Raw genomic sequence first — 13,244 nt, 5'->3', positions numbered from 1 at the left:
TAGATTATTTTCTTTTAAAAATAGAAACGGTGTTTTATCTTTGTATCTTTGTCTTGTGGAAAAGATAAAAATCTATAGTAATTCTTTCCTATGTAGACTGTTCTATTTTTCCCGTAAAACACTCTTGCAAATAAGTCTGCAGATCTTTCAACACAATGCCTGAAGCATCACACATGATAAATCCTTCCCTAGTCTCAGCTTTCTGTAACCTTCCCCATTCCTCACAATGACACACACTTTCTCTCATTCATCTTTTATTACAATTCAATATTGTGCTTGAATATAATTAGTTTGTATGCAGTGTTCCCTTCCCCCCTCCTTTTTTTTTTTTATATATTTTATTTGAAAAGGACAAACTACTTGTTCCCATGCACTTTCATCTGAAAATTCAGTGTTATAGGTTCCAATATATTTACACAACAGGTACAGAAAGATATTGGGAAAAGAAGAAATATTTTTAACATCATAAACCTCTAGCAAAAATATGTATGTAATAGAATCTGGTACTGTGGTATTACACACATTACAACTGTCACTGTGACTTACAGCCTTAGTTTAGCTGAAAGAAAATCTATAACCCTAGAAATGCAACAATGTCCGAGTCACAGTTCAGAGTAATAAATGTTTTTCACAGAATACTGTAATCCATATTTCCAAAGCTGATACAACAAAGGCATTTCTACTAGAAATCTTTCAATTTCATGGGCGGAGGCTCAGGGAGGGGGGAGAGAATGGTTAGGAGAAATGATAAGCAATAAAATGCCCATGTTCGGATATACTAGCCCTTTGGCTAGCACCTTTGTCTCTCTGTACGTGCCTCCAAACTACATCTTAATAAAGTATCATCTGTTTTTTGATATCAGCATAAAAAATCAACTTTTAAAGTCTGTAGTCTATTTTGTGGATGGTGAGAATTACAAGGTTGCAGATAGCTGTGTGCAAGCATCACACTGTTCTCCACGCCATGGGCATCCTATTTCTGGCAAAACATGTTGAATGCCGGTCCTCTGAGGCAGGTGATGGTGTTCAGCTGAGGCGAGGTGTACCTTAGGGATGATAAAGGCCATTTTGTCTGATCAGGGCTCTCGAACATGCTCCTCCAAGTTTCGGTGCTGGGAGTTGCCAGCCACTGTGCCTCTTTGGCATCCCAAATAGGCAGCCTCCTCACGCAACCACTGCTGGGCTCCTTGCCTCTGTGGTGGGACAGACTGATGGGTGGCTTGAGGGGTGCCTTCAGATCCTTGGCTTTGGAACCTGAACAGTGAAGTCTTCTCTCAAATGTTTAGTTTTGATTCACCTGTGCTATGTTTTCATCAGGAAGGTGTTCTCAGGCCAATGGCAGTGAGTGGGTGTCCCTAGTGTCCCTGGCTTTGCTTTGACTTTGTGTATGGAGAGAGGACTTGACCACCAGCCAAAGTGGTGAGGCTATCCTGGCAGGACTTCCTGCCGGTGACAGCAAACAAATATATCACACTATATATTTCCTTTCTCAGAAGGGCATAGTTTGAGTAGCTAAGTAGCTTGTGTTTTGGGCTTCCAAGACCTTCATTTGTCTCTGCCCTCAAACTTCCTGGCAAGCTTGCTCATGTCTATTAATTTTCTAAAATCCATGAAAGTAAAAAAAGAGCAAATTGCATTAAAGTAATCTGTAATCATTTGAGTTACAGTATGAGTGAAATACACTCATAGCTGAGCAGTTAAAATGGAAATGCAGTGTTGAGAAGCTATATGCACCATAGTTTATTGCCCACTCTACACATTGCAGAGTATCAGGTTAGTTCCAGTCAAGGTTAGTCAGACATTTGGGTTTGGTTTTATGTTTAAAATAAAAAGAAAAAGAAGAAGAAAGGGAAAAGGAGACACCAGTAATACGAAAAACACCTGTCTTATTAAGCCTTTGCTTTATTTGTTCTTTTCCTGGAGGAGCAGAGCAGATATGCTGGCACCTACAGCTGCCAAGCAGGGTGTTTCCCAGCAAGGAGCAGGTGGCATGGAAAGGCCAGTGGGCTTCTCGGTGCTGAAGAACAAAGCTTTTAATCAGAAATGCAGCAGCTCAGCATATCTAGTTGTATTATCATCTTGAAGCATTGCAAAAGCTTGGTATATATAGCACTAACATTGCCCTTACTATGCTGAGACATCATGCTTGCTTTAATGCACAGTACTAAAAATTTCAACTTCACATAAATTAGCTTTATTAGCTACTTTACTTAGTCATCATTCCTATTACTGCTTCATTACATATCTGATTCATAATCATTGACTTATGAAGAACAGATTGCAAAGATTTCCCCCCTCCCTCTGCCTGCTCCTCACCTTCCCATGCCTCAGTGTGCATTCTGCTAACACACCACTGCACTGAGCCCTTCTGAAACTCCATATGGGACAGCCTAGACTGCTCTGTCCTTGTAAGGCTGTTCCCCCCCACAGACCTGCTGCAGACTCTATCGTTCTTGATTGGAGTGTCTGACTCACAAGGATGAGCTAATTTTGTTGGCAGGATCCCGTTTTCCGGAGCTAGGACAAACAGATTTTTTTTTCTGGTGCTTGGGTGGCAGTGATAGGAGTCTGAAATATTGCATGAGTGTAAAATAGTCAAGACGTAAAAATTTACTCATAAAGCATTAAGGCTATGAACAGCTCACTTGCTCGTAGTACATAGGAGCAGACAGAGGGAGGTCACTTTTCTGTCTCATCGGCGCAAAGAAGCAGTTAAGTGCATGGCTGTTGTGTTAGGAGGCTACAGGAGCATGGGGCTTTGCATCCACTGTAGCGTGACTTCAAAGTTGGGTGCGGGATGAGGCCCTTCTGCTGAAACCATTGTCAGGCGACTGGGGCTTCAGAAAGGCCCAGGTGATGTCTGCTGTTTATCACGCCTGTTTCTCTGGGTATTATGTTTGCTGTATGCCTTGGCAACGTTCAAAGCATGAAGCTGTATGTTTTGAAAGGAGAAGGTAGGAAAGCCTCCTTGACAGATAAATGTTCTTTCTTTATGTGTCTTTATTTGCAGCTGTCCTTTGTTTTTTTGATCACTATGGCAGCATTGCCTTCAAGTGCTGTGGAGTTTCTCTGGTGACTCATAATTCTGTAGTGGTGTGTGTCACAGCAGCTATCCACATGTTTCTTGTTTGCAGAGAGATGGCTCTAGCTGTTTGCCAGTGCTTAAAGGAAAAACGGTGCTTTCCCTCCAGATTGCCCGGGAGGAATTCTGTCTGCAGTCTTTGGGCTATTCTTTCCTAGGTGAAACTGGGACATTTTGCTAAAAGCCTTTTCTACACAGCAGAAAAGCGTGCTGCTGGCAGGGATGTGAGCATCACGTGGCTAAAACTGGCACCCCCTGTGCCTCCGATGAAAGGCTGTGGCCTCCTGAAGTGGTTCGTGCTGGTCATGCTTGCTGCATTGGAGAGAAAATTTGAAAATCCCAAATGTCTTGTAGAATTCCTGTGACCTTTTGGTAACTTTTTAGATACATGCACTTGCTAAGCTCTAATATGCATGTGGTCACTGAACTGGCACTCTTCAAAATTAAATAGACCTAATGCAAATTACTAATAATCTGAGAAAGCTTTGTGCTAAAGAGGCTGTAGTAAAATTTCACAGGAGAATCCTCTTCTGCAGGCTATGTTAAATGGCCTTGTTAGACATTTGAGTATTGAGTATCATTATGTAGTGATTTGAGAAGAACAGAAAAAAAACTGTAAAACTGCTAGTAAGATTCACACTGCAGATCCATTATGGCGAGTCTCACCAGTAATAATTTAGAGTTTTAATTTTCTCAAATGTCCCTCAGGTTTACTATATCCAGCCAAACGGTTCTTGGAAAAGTGGACAGAATGGGAGGTTTTTATGGCTTAGCCTCACTGGTGACTTTTTACAGCTTCTTCACAATGTACGTGTGCACACGGATGCACACGCGTGCACAGACAGACGCGCGCGAGGAGGCTCAGGGAGCAGGATGAGGTTGTCAAGGAGGAGGATGTGCAGCTCCCAGCTTAATTCACATGATTCAGAAGCCAGCAGCAGCTTGATGCAGGACTTTTTTTTCTCAGCTTTAAATATATATGAAAAAAAAACGAAACCAAAGGTGGATTGATTGATACAGGAGCTCAAAGAGTGATAGCAGGTTCCTGATTTGAATAGCCTTCCTGAAAAACCCTACCTCTGCCTCTGGATTTTACTCATCAATCAATATCCATCTGTTTGAAAAGCGAAGCACCTGCTGAGAAGCTGGTAAGACCCCTGGCACAGAGTGTAAATACCCTGAACCGTGGGATTTATATCAGCAGTCAGGGAGAAAAATATATTTTCTACCTAATCGGCACAACACAGACAAAGTTATCCACGCTGGGTGCCGGGATCATGATTCAGAGCCATCTGGCGCAGAAGCTCTGGCAAACTGGGGGCGGGAGGGGATGCGCCTGTGCTGCGGGCACGTGGGAGCCAGGGCCAAAGTGCTGCAGCGTGGATGCCGGGGCTCTCCCCATCCCCATGGGCATCTTCCATGGGCAGAGGTGGCTGCAGGTGGGCAGACACCTGTACTGGTGCTTTTCGACCGAAATGCTGAAATTAGCTTCAACACGTGTGAAAACTCTTTGACAGAGCCCCTTGCAGCAAAGTCCCCAGAACATGAATTTTGACAAGGAAAGAGCCCATTATTATCAGTGATGTTTCAACCATTATTTTATGAATATATTCAATGACAAGAACTAGCTTGTTTCCAAGACAACAAAATTCAAACCCTGTCCACGATTGCTCTAAAGGAGGCCTCCTGTCATTTCGTTCCTTTGAAGAAACTCACAATTTGATGGGCAAAATGCCAGAAATAATTAGACAGAATAGCACCATAAGCCCCAATGGAAGCAAAATATCTGCTGTAAGAATTTCCCACCAGAAATCTTGAAAATCAAATCAAAGCCTGGGTAAAATCTTTTCTGTTGAGATTATGAACCCAAAAGGAAAAAAAAACAAAAAAAGAGAAAGGAAAAAAAAATTGTGGGTGGGAAAAGACTATACAGTTTTCTACCTCATCAAAGAGCATACTAAAAACTGTCTTTGTGACTTGCTTGTGTCTACTCGTGAAATAATAAGTGGGCAGGGCAATCAAATTTAAAGCAGTATTCCCCAAAGCAAGGTCAAAACTGCTAGAAATGTTCATTTCATTTTTATTTGCTTTTCCTGTGAGGTATCCACTGTGGCTATAATTTCCCATTCTTTATGGGGAGATCAAAAGATTTGTGCTGTGCAGTGTAAGAATCAATTCAGTTATCCTGGCAGCACGCCAATCTTTATCACGTTATTTGTTAACCCGAGTTATTGCAGAATAGAATAACTGTTCCACGGGATAAACGAGGGAGTTTTACTCGCTTCCTTGACCTTGATTTCAACGCTCACACCAAGGTGAGCTCAGCACCCACATGCAGATAATGATTGCCGGCGTGAGAGTGAATGAAACATCGCTTCAGATCTCATGCCGAAGCAAATCATTGAGTGGGTGCCGTGTAAGCTCACCAGCAGCCTGCATTGTTTGCCTTTGCACTGTGCAGCAGAGAGAGCTTCGGGTGCTTCCACATGGGGTGGGACTCACCTCTCCTTACTGGCAGTGAAATGAGCCCCAGTGACGTGAGCTGTATTCTCTCTTTTCTTCCTATTTGGTCATTTCTGCGGCACTTAAAGGCTACATAAATCTATGAAATATTTGTTTTTGTTTAACCATATATTTTTTATTCCTTTTCACTGTTTGTAAGCTGTGTTATATTTTGGTAGCTTCGGTGACATACATTAAAGGTAATTTAAACCAGCTTGTATTTTTCCTTGAGAAAGCATCACAGTTTTGAATCTACCGGTTCCTCACTGGGAAATTTTCATTTATATTAATCTCAAGAGAAAAACACACATTTTGCATAGTCAGATTTTTCATAGAGAAAGTGGAGGGTAGGTTCTGCTTCTCACTGAGTGGAATTGGTCTTATTCAAAATAGACTTAATGCCAGTCAAATTGGGTGGCTTTAGGATCAAGACAGCATTAATAGAGTTCCATCAAGTAGCTGCAACGGCCTCTGGTGGTGGAAATTTGTGGGCATTGTGCACCCATGTTGCTCTGAACCTGCACCTTGGGGTGCGTTTGCTGTGCTGCACAGAGCTTTCTGGTTGCAATTGTGCTGGAAGACACTGCCACAGGCTTTTGTGTTGTGTAATGCTCGAGGACTGAGTGCCAGAGGGGAAAAGGGACAACCCAGAGCTGTTCAGGAGCCCAAGGTAAACCTAGAAGACTTAACTTCAGTGAGATGGTGTAGCAGCAGCTGATACATGGTGTGCGCTGTGGAACCTCGGACTGGGTTGGACTCCTTGGTTTGATTTAACTCAGTATGCCAAAATCAGAGGGAATTATAGTAGGGAAGAGGGAAAGGGAACAAAATGTAGAGATTCTTTAAAAACTCTCTCTACTGCTAAAACAAATCTTTTTTACCCTATTTTGAAATAGAAGCAGTTGTCAAAATCTCAGGATTTTTTCTGGGATGAGTGTCCTCTATGGCAACAAATCCTAGTCATGAAGCTGCAGACCAAAGTGAAAACACAAAAGATGGAGTGTGTTGTGTGAAAACCATGCTTTGAGACTGGGCATTTGGGAACAAGGAAGAGGAAATATTTACCTTTTGCTGTTGCTCCCCTAAAAGCCCCATGGTGGCTGGGGAAATTCGGGAAATAATGGTAGTGATAGACAGTGAAAGTGGAGCTGCTGCTGTGCAGTGCTGGGAGTAGAAAAGGCAAATGCTTCTGTGCCCTGTGGGAGAAGAGCCGGGGCTGGGAAGGGAAAATTTCTCTGCCACTGGGGAAAGGCCCGATAAAGGGCCTTCAGTGCTGCTTTTCAGAGTACTTTTTCCTATTCCGCTCATCCATAATCTTATGGTGTAATCTGAAAACATTTATGTCTCCCAGCAGGAGACAAAGGTGTTTACAAAAGCACTAAGCCTGAGAGTCCAGCCACACAGAATCAAAATGGGAAACTTAAATTCATAAGCTTACTCCTTTAAACTGATGGAAATAGATCCAAACAAAACAAAGCAAAACAAAAGCAGTGGGTAAACATGTTGGAATGTGCAATAGATAATGGATATGGAGGGATGATCTAGTCATGCATGCTAAACAGATACATTTATGAGCATAAATATAATTAGCATCTGGAAATTAACAAGGCTAGAGAGAAGGGCAATGTGTTTTTAAGTGAAGGCGATGAATAGGTACTGTTTGGTGCATATAGATAAATGAGAATTTAATTTGTGAGACATAATGAGCCAGGTGCCTCTAAAATATTTTTGTTTCCTACTGGATATCACAGTGGATAATGGTGTAACTCTTCAAGGTCAGTCTGTCTCTACCTGTTTGTCTTTTTCAGGGAATTTGTTTAACTAACTAAAATACATAACCAACTACTAACTAACAGAAGTTAATTTCCTTTGTGTTAATTTGTCCTTTCATGAAAGACAACATCCTAATCAGTACTTATTTAAATAACATAGAAAGTGCACTTTCCCTGTATTGTGCTATGGGGAAGCCATAGAGACAAGAAAATGATGATACAATTGAGTTAGAGTTTTCTGTAGGGCTTAAAGGAATTTATTCTTTCCTGTAGTTTCCCGTGAACACAAAGTAATTCAGATCCAGTTTCAGAAGAGAGTGTTCTTTAAAGTAACTGTTTGCATGGCTAATATTAGAAACAGGTAGGATTTGTAGTGATGCAATTTCAGGCATTTGAGAAGGGTGTATTTCTACTTCGAGAAGTACACTTGAATAGAGAGCGTGATGAGTGGACTTTATTGTTATTCTTGCCTATTACTTTGAACAGCACGTTTACGTTTACTGTAAGCCAGGGCCTGGGTTTTGTGGCTGGATATCTTAAGATATTTTATGACTGAGTATTATTGTATGCAACAAATAGCATGTCATAGAAAGTCAGCTTTAAAGTTCTGCACAAAGGCTGTCCAGGCTGCTGTCTAACCTCTGGTGTAGCTTGCGAGGGATGCACAAAGAAAGCAGTGGGGAGATGCAGTAAGTATGTGGTCATCCTTTCCTAGTGCCTACAAGTTTTGAGGCCACTAGAAACAGTTCACATTGGAAACAAGGTATGGGGGATTGTTTTCTACTAAAGGAAAATCTTTTCAGGGTAAGAACATAGGACTGTGTCAGCCAGCCTGCGTGTGCCCGTACGATTCCTGCCTTTCAGAGAAACTGAATATATTCCAACTCTAAACTGTCAGTTCAGTATCTTAAATTTATTATGAAACACTAAATTAGGCATAGTGCACAGGAAGGGCTCTGGGATGGTAGTTGTCTGAAAGCCTGAAGGAGAGGTAGGAAACTTATGAGAAATGCATATGGATCCATAAATGACAGCTGCTGTCTTGTCACCATACCTTGGATCTTTCCATGAGTCCCTTTGCCTTATTACAGTTTTCAGAATGTCCAGTGTTTTAATGATCATTCCTGTTTTTTTTTTTTTTTTTCTTGCTGTTAATTGAGGAACTTATTTTTTTGCTAATTTTACATTTGAAAACCAGCTGGCCAGTGTCAGAGGCATTTCCTACTTTGATTTTCATTCCCTAGGCTGTACAATGACTGAAGCAGATTCCTGTGATGGTATGCTAGTCCAATACTATGTCCTCACGTATGTATCCCTGTGGGAATGGGGTTGAATTTCCAAATGTGTAGCAAATGGAACTGATACTTCTTAGTGACTGAATCTGAAAACAGTGCTTTAATAGAACTTTCTGCCTTTGTTGAAAAAAAAGTGTTAAGTTCTAAGTACCGTATGGCTCCATGAACTCCCTTTTTCTCTGTCACCTATAGGATTTCCATCCATCTCCTTAAGCATTTCAGCAGGCACTACTACCACTTGCAGTGAAAAATTAACGACAGCAGGAAATCCTGTTGTCCTAGTGATGGATGGGACTACAGGGGTTACATGCCGTGTTTTGGTGATGTTCGGCACAGTTTGGCAAGATTAGTAGAGTCTTTTTTCTGGTTTCCCATGTTTCTGCCATCGCAGACCTTGTAGCTGGGCTGCAAGAGATAGTCTCTATCTCCATATTGCTTTTTTCAAGTGCTGCAGCAGCTTCTCAGCATTTTTGGCAAAATAGGGGTGCTTGCTTGTCTGTTTGCATCTTTGCTTGCATTGCTGTTATTGTTAAAAAAAAAACAAAACAATAAAGAAGTCAGAGAATAGAGAAGGATTCTTTTTTTCTTTTCAGCTGCTATCCAAGTGAAGCGCAAAGAAATTTTTTGAGAGAAAGGAAAGTCATTTTTCTTCAAACCAGATGTCATAGGGCTACTGCAAGTAATAACCGCATGCAAATTTTTTTCAGGAAGAAAGACCTCTCTCTTTCTCTCTCTCTCTCCCCCCCTCGTCTCTCATTTTATACGGAAAAATGTTAAGCACCTTATGTGTAGGCATTGCTCCCAGCTCCTCATGCCATAAGTAACTTTATCCTGCACTGGAGTGAAAGGGATTCGCCTGGGACTCAGGGACTTGAGGAGGAGGAATATTTTGATCACTTTTTGAGTGTATAGTTTTGAATTAATACACCAGCGATGAACATATCTGCTTTAAATGGCCTTGTGGTGGTGGAGGAAGAGTGAACAACCTCTTGCTCACAGTTCTTTGTTTTGTGATAAATTTAACGTGGCAGTAAAAAAGGGTTTACGTTTGTACTTATGTCTTTTATGAACAACAGTTTCCATCCATTTAATAATGACCTCGCTTTTCTCATGAGAACAGTACAATTATCAATCTGTCAGTGCGGCTTTCTGTAGTGCAAGATAGCACTTCCTGTTCTACTTAATCGTCTCGCCCATCTGTGGAACTCTGCTCTTGCCGGAAGACACCTGCTTTCTCAAATGTTATTTTTAAGGATCAGATCCATTGCAGTTGATTGTATGAGGCCTGTTACACTGGTTGCATTTTAGGAGAAAGATGGGTAAAAGCCAGGCTTCCTACTAAGCATGCAACTTAGCAAAAACAGTAGCTAATTAAAAAAACAAAAGACGTGCACACAAAAAGCCCACGAGCAAACATCTCTCTCTTTGCGTAAAGTATTAAAGTTCAACAAAGGATTTGTCATAAATTGAAGCTAATGGTTAATTTAATACTTCGTCGTGCTCTTTTGAATGTGGATGGTACCATCTAGATTTGCTGGGTCAAAAGGAGCGGGGAAGAATGAAGATGTTGTCTATGGTTTTGCCCATGAAGGCCTTGCTTTATTTCTGGTCTGAGAAAGTTCTGATGTTTCTTTTTTTGACTCAGGATTGCCAGGCCAGTTTTTGATTCTGGAAAGGTATCTTGGCTTAAGCTCTGCTGAATTACTGCTGCTCAGCCAGACCCCTCAGCCAGGAACCACATCCTGGTCTGCTCCCACCCCACAGTGGCCATCCTGTTGCTGCTGGCCTCCACAAAGGCAGTGTGGGCTGTGAGCTGCCCCATCATGTGCAGGCAGCAGATGCTGCCCGTGCCAAGGCTGAGTTATGGTGGCAAGGCTGAGGGCACAGGTAGGACTCGCAGTGAGAGCATTTTTCTTAAAGGCTGCATCAGCCGTACTGCTTTCCTGTGAGAATGATTCATTTCCTCACACTGACATTACAGAGCAGAAGAGGACAGAGTAGGTACAAATATCTACTTTGCACTTTCCTTTCCTCATCCTCCTGACAGATGTGCTTCAAAGCCGGAATTTTTTGTAAGTTATGTCTCGTCCAGGTTCTCCTTTCTCTGTGCTCTGAACATCTGGCTGGCCAGACAGTGCTACCTGCACTGTCCCTCTGCCATGGGGAACTGAAATGTTGGGTGTCCCCTTCATTGGTACCGGGGGTGTAATGGAACAGGTTGCTTCCCACTGAGCAGCTCTATCATCCTCACTGCTACATGAAGATAACCCATCCCTGCCCCCAAGCCTCACGCTCCACTGTTTTAAGTAAACTATTTTAACTGCAAAGGGTATCTTATGCCATTATGTGTGTTAGCTGGTATATATGCTGCATAACATTTTTATTAATTTCTGAACTTCAGATCTGGCAGAAATAGGGCCCTAACAATACATGAAGTATTGACACGTAATACATGATGCTTTAAATCTAATTTCATACTGTGGAGTTTTATATAAGCTTCAGGTAAAAATGCTGTGATGTATGTTTTGTTCCTGATCTTTGTTTGCCACCTATTTAAACAAGACTGCCACATCAGTGAGGGCCTGTGATGCTGGACTAGGGCTATATATGAGGAAGGATCACACCTTACACTCATTTGTGTAAATCATAAAAACTTACAATGACCAGAGCAAGGTGGGATCAGAGTAGTTATCATCAGTAATCACTAATAACACTGTAGTGTTAGTATTCAGAGTAGCTGATACTTTCTTTTTTGCTGGTAGGAAGGAAGGTTTTACAAGACTGTGCAAACCCAGAGTGGAATCTTAAAAGAAAAATCTAGAAAGAAGGTTTGTTTACTTAGTTAATGGATTTTTTATTTACTTTCTTTTGGCTCAGATAGCTAGTAGGGGCTAAGGAGCAGTGATGAGTACTTTGTTTAGTGTGAACTCCCAAAGCAACACCGTGCCATACGTCAGTCCTTATGCAACATCAGGCAGGATGAGCAAGGTAGTGGCGCTGCCCTTCTGCCAGTGCAGCTGTGATGGTGGGCATATCCCCTACTGGGTGCTGCCACCCAGAATGAGTATAAGAAAGTAGATAGGTTCAGAAATGAGCCCCATATGCGAGTGTCTGTTAGCTACTCTGGAGGAAAGTATAGAGTTGTCTGGATCACAGTCTACAGGAGAAAACTGGTTAGCCAAATTCAAATCAAAATAACTTACAATTAATGTATGTTATAGTGGATTTCCCATCAGTGGAAATTCTTAAAGCCTACAGTGTAAATTTCAGAAATGTGATTATTTAGTTCAAATGGAGTCCAGAGAAAACCTGTAACGGGCCTGTGTTTTTCTGAGACATTGCAAAAAAAGTCCGTATCTATAACATTTAGAGTATGTGATTTCAGATTAGTTGGTTTCTGGGTTGTCTTTGACAAGTGAGAGGGATAGGTTGGCACCAGGTTTTTCCACTGAAAAATACTGAATGAATTTAATAGTTCTGTGGGGAGGCAGAGAGGTATAAATGGACACGAAGGAAACTAGCATTATCTTAGTCTGTGAAAGAAGCAATACAGTAATAGGAAATAATAGTCTACTAAATTTGACTTTGGTTGCAGCGAAGTTCCTGGAGATTTTAAGAGCTCAGATCACAAAATATGCACGAAATTGTGGTCTGATAAAAGTTACCAATGTAGCTTCAGAGGGAACACACTTTATATGGCACAGCTAGGAAAGTTATTTTGTGAGGCTCATTGAAAGGACAAAACTGGTGAAGGTGAGGAAAAGGAAACAAATATACACTTGGATCTTGCTTTAAGTCAAATGGCAGTGGCTAGGATTGAGAAAAAGGACCCATTTCCGAGGATATGAGACCCAAACGCATGACCATAGAAGGATGATTCTTAAATAAGTGATTTCATATTTGGTGTGCCATAGGTGCATTAAAATCAGCATTTGGTGCTAGCTTACCCTGTCCACTCTGATGGCAAGTGGAAGTTGGATTTTAAAGGAAACACTGCCAGGTCAATGCTGGAGACCTTAGAAATTCTGAAAGGGTATCCGGATTCTTTGACCTGAGAATACACCTCATGTTGCAAGGTACATGACTGTAACCTAGAAAAGCTGGCAGGTGAAGAGGATTTAGATTAATTTCTTGAATACTGAATTTACAGCAGGTGCAACTGTATTGCCAAAAAAATTAACTTCTTCATCTGTTCCCCAGCACTCACTCCTTACAGTGGCCATTAATGACCACAATTACAAATTGAATTGAATATTGATGGACTTCAGGTCTTATTTTTATTCTATTTCTTTGTTCATATCTTCATTAACACATCACATTCATAATTCTTATCCAACAAATGAAAATGAAGGCAGGCATGAAAATTAATTTGACCATGTGCTTTTATTTATTTTGGGCTTTTTCCGTAGAAAGGAGATACGAAGATGAACAAGAAATTGATTATACTAATAGTGAAATTATTTCATGGTGCAAGTCTTTCATTTTGGTTAGACTACTGTGTACTGAAGGCTTGTTAGAAAGCGCTACACAGGCAGCTGAAGGGGGTCTGAAAATGAAAGACTGACCTGCAAATCAAGTGCAGTTCTGGACTGT

At 41.3% G+C, this 13,244-nt stretch overlaps 1 protein-coding gene across 15 annotated transcripts in view; it reads left to right on the top strand.

The window, feature by feature from the left end:
- LOC112532533 overlaps window positions 1-13,244 on the top strand; it is a 153,205-nt gene that overhangs the window by 26,167 nt on the left and 113,794 nt on the right. The window contains exon 1 of one of the 15 annotated variants that reach the window (XR_006939479.1): window positions 2,788-2,954. The exons of 9 other annotated variants lie outside the window; for them this stretch is intronic. The gene's annotated coding sequence lies outside the window, so the exon portion shown is untranslated. Of the gene's footprint in view, window positions 1-2,787; window positions 2,955-7,775; window positions 8,046-13,244 lie in introns of those variants that run through there. 5 more of the 15 variants (XR_003075426.2, XR_006939478.1, XR_006939482.1 and 2 more) reach the window with 5 other exon arrangements.

This window comes from Gallus gallus, chromosome 5, assembly GCF_016699485.2.
Source record: "Gallus gallus isolate bGalGal1 chromosome 5, bGalGal1.mat.broiler.GRCg7b, whole genome shotgun sequence".
NCBI classification, from domain to species: Eukaryota; Metazoa; Chordata; class Aves; order Galliformes; family Phasianidae; genus Gallus; species Gallus gallus.
This window is presented reverse-complemented; position numbering and strand designations above follow the sequence as displayed.